Source organism: Octodon degus, unplaced genomic scaffold (assembly GCF_000260255.1).
Source record: "Octodon degus isolate 3935 unplaced genomic scaffold, OctDeg1.0 scaffold00219, whole genome shotgun sequence".
Lineage (NCBI taxonomy): Eukaryota > Metazoa > Chordata > Mammalia > Rodentia > Octodontidae > Octodon > Octodon degus.
This window is the reverse complement of record NW_004524795.1, coordinates 3,336,348-3,345,418: the sequence shown is the minus strand read 5'-3', so window position 1 is coordinate 3,345,418 and position 9,071 is coordinate 3,336,348. Positions and strand designations below refer to the sequence as shown.

The 9,071-nt window shown below is 42.5% G+C and overlaps 1 long non-coding RNA gene across 1 annotated transcript in view; it reads right to left on the bottom strand.

The window, feature by feature from the left end:
• The window catches only part of LOC111813743, a 57,414-nt gene extending 48,951 nt beyond the window's left edge, over positions 1 to 8,463 (bottom strand). Inside the window, exon 1 of the long non-coding RNA XR_002818912.1 lies at positions 8,369 to 8,463. This is a non-coding gene — a long non-coding RNA (uncharacterized LOC111813743). The remainder of the gene's footprint in view (positions 1 to 8,368) is intronic.
• Between the last annotated feature and the right edge of the window lie 608 nt (positions 8,464 to 9,071).

The following is a 9,071-nucleotide window of genomic DNA, read 5'->3' as shown; positions in this document are numbered from 1 at the left end:
GATAACAATATTCAATAAATAACCATTGTTAATTTCCTATCATCTTGCTTTGAAATTCTGTATCATTTTTATTGGGGTTTTCTGTGTCTTTAAAATAAAAAGAAGGAAAAAAACCAGCTCTGGCTCTGAAGAGTTCCTTCCCTGTTCATACTTGAAGTCTTAATCTTATTTTCCCAGTGAAATAATCTTTCTTTGAGGAGAAAATGTATCTATCAAACAAGACAGTAAAAAGTTGATTCAATATGAGCATCATTATTTATGTAAGCCAAAATGTGGAAGAAATTCAAATGTCCATCAGTGCATAAGTAAACAAATTGTGATCTATACACACAGTGGAATAGTCAACCTTTCTTTAAAAGGCAATCATGACACATGCCATTGTATAGATGAACTTTGAGGGCACTCTGCTTAGTGAGATATGCCAATCATGAGAGGAAATATACTTTATAATTTCACTTATATGATATTTTACAGTAATTAAATTCATACAAAGCAAAGTACAACAGTGTTTGTTAGGTGGGGTTAAGCTGCTTGGGCAGTTACTAGGTAGAGAATTTAATGGATAAAGAATTGTAGTTTGGGAGGATTAAAAATGCCTGGACAGAGAAAGTCATGATGGCTTACAATATTATGAGAATACTTAATGTTGAACTACTTAAGCATAGTTAAGGTGATAAAGATGTAGGCAAACTAATCACAATTTATTCAGATCCTGCCATAATTGAAAGCAAGATTTTAAGTTGGGTCCAGAAAAAAAGCTTTTCAGATCAGGAAGAGCAGAAAAGACAGAATATAATACACTTGCACTTTGGTAGCATTATTGAACTTCCAAAGTCAAGCCCAAGGTGGAAGGAAGTGTTTAGGAGAAGCACAGGCCTGAAGGGATGACAGGAGCAGAAGAGTGTGCACCTTGCTTGGGGCCTGTGGAAGCCTGTTGTACTTTTAGTAATGTGGACATCCTACATGAAGGGCCCACAGGAGAAAGGAAAGGGGAAATGCCCCAGTGGGGGAATTCGGAAGACTTTTATTAGCAGCAGCTTGTTCTTGCATCCACTGAAGAAGCCTAAGCTAAGAGAATCTTGAGAATCTAATGAGCTACTTCTGTTAAAACAGGGGAGAGCTTTTTTTTGGCTGCTGATCTCCTCCCTCAAGCTCTCGGAAGCCTGCCCTGTGGCCTGACTTAGCCCTGAGTGTCCCCTTCTAAGGTTCTATGATCTGGCAAAAGCTGAAGCTCAAGATTCCCCTACGCCGAGATCTCCTTGCTGACACCATGGTCAGCCACATCCCACCCTAAGGGGGAGAGGAGCACTGGTCAAAGGGAGTGGATCAGGGGTCCTCTTAGGAATGAAGGTTGTAGTTGCAGAACAAGCCCACAGTCAGGTACACCTTCACTCCCGGTATACACTACCGGCTTCTCCAAAACCTGGTTAAAAAAAAAAAAACTCTGCATCCTCTTCCCTTTGTACCACCCTCTTCACTAGCACATTTAGAGACACTGCTCTGAGCTATAATCACTTCACGTCATCTACCTCCCTTTTCAGTCTGTAACTTCTTATTCTGTATGTAGTGCCTAGGAAAATGTTCAGTGTGTTGAATGAATGAGTGAATGGGATCCAGTCTTGAGGATACCTGTTTCTCACTGGTGCTCTTTTCTGATATACCCCTTTCATTTATACAAATTCAGACTGTTTAGGTGGAAGTGTGGCTGGACTTTCTAGCAGCTGATGCCCGTTAGCTAAGGAGGAACTCATCAGGTCCAAATACAGCAGTGGGGAAGATGTGGGCCCAGAATGTTCAGGAAGCTCTGAAACTGAACTGAAAAGAAACCTCTCTCAGTCTCAGTGTTAGCAGCACTTGGGGGCCCTTTAGGATTTTTCAGCTATTACTGTTTTCTCGAACTAACAAAAAGATACTACTGTATTATTGTACTTGATTTTCATTTTTCATTTCATTTTTACCTCTTACCTCGAAATACAAATATCTTTGCCCAATAATGATGACAATGAAATTACAGCTAGTGGTGGCAATGAAATACAACATGCACTGAACTAAGTCCTTGCTGCATGCCGGCCACCCTGCTAAGGGTTTTGCATACATTGTCTCATTGATGCCTCACAGGAACATTAACAGATAGCTACCAGCCTCATCCCTGTTTCCCCAATGAGAAAATAAGCACAGGGGAAATCAAGCACCATGCCCAAGATCATACAGTGTGTAAAGAATGGATTTTTATATAGTCGGGTATAGTTTAAAAATTTCAAGGCTAGATTTCCTAAGCCAGATGGACAGTTTCAACTGAGATAGTAAGTCCCTCTGACTGCATTTTGTCCAGCCTTGATATAAAATTGCATAATTGATCAGTATAGTAGAGAGAACCTATTAGAGATGATCATGAAGTCAGAGAGGCCCGAGTTCAGGACACAGCTCTGTCATTTAGAAGCTTACAAACCCCTCTGACACTCTACTTCCTTACCCATAAAATGAAAGTTCAAATAAAAACTCATTGCAATGATGGAAGAAAACATTGCATGGAAAATGCTTGGTGTCTAATAATGACAGTGGGCAATGGTTACCTATTACCCATTGCCTTTATTCTCACTGGTTCTTATCTGTACAGGCAATGCTGCTACTCTTTGATTCTGGCCAACACAATCTCAAATGGTCACACTTCTAGGACTCAGGAGTCAAGGTAGTGATTCGTGAAACACCTGGGTACTTCAGAGAGATGAACACCATTATTTACTGCAGTTCTGATTATATAATTTATAGTGTCCAAAAGTGAGACTCTAATAAACTGTAATGATCACATTAGGAGGCATTCTATGTGTAGCTCCCATGACACAATGCTTGCCTAGCATCCATACGGAATGAGGTTAAGCCCCACAAAATATGATAATAATAACAGTAATAGTAACAATAATAATAACAACAATTATAACACTATCAAACAAATAGGTTGTAGTGCTACAGAACCCCCAGGACGCTGCTGTTCCCAAAACGGGGCCTGATTTCAAGTAGCCTGTGAGAACGGCCTCTACTGTACTTGTGTGATGTGCTAGACACTCCATGAACTCTGGGCTCACATCTTTACCTTCCAAAAGCTGATTGATACCCTTGGGAAAACTAACATTGGGTTGGAAATTATGATTTGGGTCTCAGCTTCACAACTGAACAGCTTTCTAAACTTAACCAGGTTGCTTAACTTCTGTAAGCTTGGAGATACTAAAGGTTTACAACAGAAATTGACATGAATATCACATACAGAAGTTGAGAGGATAAAGTGACATGACTAACAGGACCCATAAGAGTTTGGTAATGACACCAGTGGTCCTGAAAGCGCAGTAGTTTATGTTGCTCAGTACTTCATTCCCCAGTGCAAGATCCATTAGCCAGAAAGTTTCTAACTCTGAGTGATGTTGAGCTCAAACCAAGTCTGAATAACAGCTTTAGTAAATGTTATCTTGACAAGATCCCATCTCCACCTACATGAAGGTGTCTTAATAATAAAACAATCACAAGTCATAACTAGTTTTACTGCAAAAGTACAGACTATGTTTCCCTATATATTATACATGAAAGGGATATGTATGAAGCTCTAAGTGAATCTTCATGATCAGTGAACCTGCCCACAGTGTTTCACATTGTCATCTCTCCAAGGATCAAACCTCTGGGTGTGTCTGCTTCCTGTTCTTCCTTGAGTCACTTGAGTGAAGAAGGCAGCCCCTTGGTGTGCTTCAGCAGAGGCAAACACCCACCCCTGCTACTGTCTCACCAGCTTTAGCGTGGACATTAGATTTACACATCAAGTTGCCATTAAGCCGTTCAGTCTCCCGCGGTAGCAAAGGTCTTACATGAAGGGTGACATCCATAAAGTGCACTCTACACCAAGCCAGTCCCCCAGAGTCCCAGCTCTTTATCCAAGAAAATATTGATCTTGGTTCTCCAGTTCCCTGGTATGAATCCCACCATTTCTAAAACCCACTCAAGGCCGGGGAGATAGCTCCTGCCTGGCAAGCACAAGATCTTGAGTTCGATCCCTGGTACAAACAAGCAAACAAACAAAACCCTCAAATGCAGGCAGAGCTTCATCCTTAGTGATATAGCTAAGGAAGTGGAGTTTGTTTGCGTGCGTGCGTGCGTGCGTGCGTGTGTCTGCGTCTGCATCTGCGTCTGTGTATGTGTAGAACGGAACTTATATCCAGACTCAGCGTCCGACGTGTCCCGTTTATCTCCTCCACATACGACCAAACTTCCACTAGAAATGGCATCATCACAATACGTGTTTCCTAGAGGAGTGGGTTTAGATTTTTTTCCAGAATATTCTTTGAGAATTTGAAATTTGTGTTTGCATTACTTTCAGGGAGTAGAAATTTTCATATAGAACTCTACTTTCTCCATAGATTTTATAAATCCTATTTCGTGAGGTTAAATCTGTCCAGCCATGTGTCAAGACCTTAAATATTTAAAATATGCTTTAGTATAATTCAGGTGGTGAGTAGTTTTCTGGCTTTTCTTCATTTTATCTTACATCTCTATTCTTAATTCTTAGCAAAATGATAAGACATTCAACCGTACAATGTGACATATCCTAAGAGATTGGCTTTTTACTAAGCATTTGAGTACATGACATATGTACAAGCATTTTTGCTACTAAACTAGAATCTAGACGTGAGATGTTATCAACTATCATTTCATAACTTTTGATTTGTAGTTTTAGCAGAGTCTAGCGTTCACTTGGGCAGTCTTGTAATTGGAGTACACTGCCACCAAGTGGTGAGAAATGTCATGGTCTCGTTCAAGTAATTGTTCCTGAGGTTATCAGGCTATCAGGCTATCTATGCATATGAACCTAAAATTGTCTATTTTTGAATAGCAAAACTATGAATTTTTTTTAAATAATTGAAGATTTTAGTCACTGCCAAGATAACAAGGCAATTCTGGAAGGAAAGAAATATGTGTAGAATCAACTGTCATTTAATTCTACACAATCATTGGCCACTAGTTTTAAGAAAACTTCCCAAAGACAAGTAGAACCAAAGTCCAAACTTCAGAAATTAATTAGTCATGCACAAAAATAAGCAGGGCACATCTCAAGAAGTGTTTTTAAGAACCACCATATCTCACCGTTTGCTTTGGAATATGAGAAGGACTGTAAGAAAGATACATTTAAAAAATTTTGTGAGAACACAGAAAGGTGACATTTGTCCAGGCTGTGGGATTTAGGGACGGATTCCCCTAGAAAAGCGTGTGCATGACTTTGAGAAGCTGGCAAGCTTTTGAAAAAGAAAACTTTCAAAGAAGAACAATGTAGGCAAAGGAGTAGCAGCGCAAGCACAGGGGTAGAAAGTATTTGGGGAAGTGGCGGGCCTGATTTTCCCCAGTGTAGGAGGACATGAATCTGGAAGGCTAAGCTGAAGCAGGAAGAAAAGCCGTGAATGTGCTGTTGGTAGCACACATTGCCCACCCTGTGTGGTGGGGAAGACCCTCCCCCAGAGGAAACAAGAGCTCCTGACCATGGGTCAGGAAGAATCATTAGCTGAGGGGTGGACAGATGCAAAGGAGGCGGGCAGGCTGCTCAGAGCGCAGGAGAGAGAAGCCCATTCTGATTTTATAGTAGGACAGCAAACTGCCGCTGCCTACTTTTCTTGTGCTGTGAGGGTTACTGAGAGGCCAGAAGAGAAGGATGCGCACGTGCACCACAGACAAAGGGACACAGCAGCCAGAGGGAAGCCAGAGGTCAGGAACGGTGGGGACGAAGCCTCTTGGGGCAGAGACACCAAACAGCAGTTAAAAACTAGTCTTTCCTTCACCATCTGTTGAGAAGACAGTCAAAGGATGTACTGTCTTCTTTCTTCTGCCATGGAGCAGCTCCTTTCTTGGGTAGGCAATCTGGGCAGGCTGGGTCCTAGTGGGACTCCTTGAAAATAGTTCCCAAACATTTAAAATCAGATGTTCCATCAAAAGCCAGAAAAGTCAGTATATTTTCCTGTGTCCAAAATGGGAGGGCATATTAAGGTGAGTCAGATGGCAGGAAAGTGCTGGAACCAAAGCACTCTCTTATAATCACAAGCACAATTTTATAGTGGATGTGATCTGCTGAGCCCTAACAGAACTTGCCCCGGTGGGAGCCACTACGTGCACTAAGTATCTGTCAGGCACCCTCTTCCCTCAAGATCCCACTGGAATTTTGGCTAAAGAGAGTATGTTGCTGCAAGTTTTGTGTACTTGGCCAAAGGCTCCTGGGTAGAGGAGGGGTATGAGCACTCTTTTCTCACTGTACTAGAACTGGGGAGATAGCTCAGCAGCATAAGTGCCTGCCTGGCAAGTGCAAGGTCCTGAGTTCAATCCCCAGTACCACACCAAAAAAAAAAGGTTCTTAGAAAGTGGGAACTCCAAGAGAGACACTGTCAGCAGTCAAGACACCCACACTCACTCTGCTGGAGCTATGTGAGTATGGCAAATGATCTGAGATCTCTGCACCCCAGTTTCCTCATCTGCAGAAGGAAGAGTTTGAATACAGAAAGGAAGTGAAGGGCTGGGGAGATGGCACGGTGGTCTAAGAGCCTACCTGGCAAGTGCAAGGACCTGGGTTGGATCCCTCTGGTACTGTATGCCATGCTGGCCCCACGCCCAGCTGACCACCAAAACTGGGCATAGTTGCACACGCCTGTAATTTCAGAACTGGGGAGGCCAAGATAGGAGAATCACTATGAGTCTGAGCTACACAGTGAGATCCTGTACCAAATAAATAAATAAATAAATAAATGATTATTTAAAGTTCTTTTAAGGGCCAGGGAGATAGTGCAGTAGAATTAAGTGCTTGCCTGGCAAGCACAAGGGCCTGAGTTCAATCCCCAGTTCTGCCAAATAAAAATAAAATAAAAAATAAAGTTCTTTTTAAAAAGAGATTAAACAAGAGTAGACTGTAGTCCTTGGAAATCTTTAAGAGAGAACCTATGTTCATGAGGGACTTATCTGGCCCCCAGTGACGCTACTGTAGAGATGGAACTGGTATTGGCTGGACCCACATGCACAGCATCACTGTCCTCCAGGGCATGGAATTTGAAGAAATTGTCAGGCTGAAGCTGTTACCTTTTAATACAGATAATCAACTTTTACGTGTACATATCTGCCCTTTAGTGTACATATAAGGTCAGAAGAATATGTGGCTAGCCAGAGAGATAGCTCAGTAGAATAAGTGCTTACCTGGAAAGCACAAGGTCCTGACTTCAATCCCTGGTGCTGGAAAAAAATATATATATATATGGCTAACGTAACAGTAATATTCCAGACTCTGACACCCTAATCTGCTTTTCCACATCAGTCTATGCAGGGGTGCACAGAGCTTTGTACATCCACCACCCCACCCCCTAAGTACTTACAGAAGTTTCCACAAAGTACCTTTCACATGATACAGCCACACTGAGTCAGCCAACATCTGAATCAGGCATTTCAGCCTTCTTTTTGGTGAGGGAAGGGACATACAGAGAAATGCCTCTACCAGGTGTCCCGTAACCAAGTTGCTTTGGCAGGGTCACTTACAGTGAGACACCAAGCCCTGCTGCACCTGTGGCTGCAGTTTTCCAGGGAGCTTGACTAGGGCACAGCTGCCCTGGCTTGCCCACCCATGAAAGGAGTTGCTCTGGCAGATGAAGGACTACGGTGCATCCTTTGACTGTCCTCCTAGCTGGCGGTGGATTGACTTCCTCTGTCCTTAAGTCAGGGCTGACCTGTGACTACTCTGACCAACAGATCCCACGAAAAGGACAGCATCCAATCTGCAAACAGTTTTAGATGCTTCAGGCTTGGTTTTCTGGAACCTCAACCTTCCACCTTAAAGTCTGACTTCCCCAGTGGATGCACCTCAGGAAGAGAGCCTAGAAAGCCCAGACACCCGGCTGTTTGCCAACATGTCAGGAATGCAAAGCGAGTCGTGTTGGGCCAGATAAGCATTGGCCAGATACCATCAAAGTACTCATCAGACCCTACTGGAAGCAGAAGACTCTCCCCACCAGGACCTGCCCAATTTCTTGATCAACAAAACCAAAACAGTTAATGAAATGTGCGGAGCCACTGCCTACGACACACAGGTACACAGCAGCTGAAGCAGTCACAGTCCCTGTACCCCACCATTGGAGGTTTTGCTTTCCAGGGTTTCAGTTACCCAGGGTCAATAGCAGTCTAAAAATATTAAATGTGAAATTCCAGAAATTAAACAATTCTTAAGTTTAAAAAAAAAACTATTATGCAGGATATTGCTACAATTATTTATTTTGTTATTTATTTTTAATCTCTCTCGCTGTGCTTAATTTATAAACTCAACTTTGCCACAGGTGTTCACACATAGGAAAAAATATGATATACATACATTTCAGTACTCTTCACAGATCCAGGCATCTTTTGGAATTTATAGGAACATAAGCTCCTGTAAGCATGTGAAGATAGTGCTAACGAAAACAACCTCTCTTCCTGCTCCACTGTTCCGCTGTTTCTATCAGCCCCGAAGCGATGTCAGTTTATATCCTGACTTCTTTAAGATGTAGGGGGTGACAGATTTATCTTACATCTACAACACAAGTTAGAAATCCACCCAACCATGGGAGATTTGCCTATGAAATAAGAACAAATAAAAATACTCTGTCCTCAGAATAACCCCATCCCTTCGATAACTAAAAGTCTATTAAAGGCAAGGAAGACTGTGCCAGGCCCTTGTACATGCAGAATCCATTTTCTCACTGGGGGAGCCTAAGACTCCCAAGCAAAGCCTCCTGCCACAAAAGCTTGCCCCTGCAGGGGACGTAGATCCAGGTTATGCTTTTGCGTGCATAACCTTCAATGTCGTAACAAAGGAAGGCATCCCTGACTATGCTTAAGACTTGGTCAGGATCCTCTTCCCATCTCATTTGTAAGAGAGATGAAACATCTAGGCCTCTTTCCTCCCAGGATGTGCCTGTGTTTCAAGAACTCTGAAAGGTGTCCCTAGCATAATCCAGGCCCAGGGCTTTCAATAGGTTTTGGCACATCAGCTAAACACATTGGAATACTGTCAACACAGATTCTGGAGCCACTCA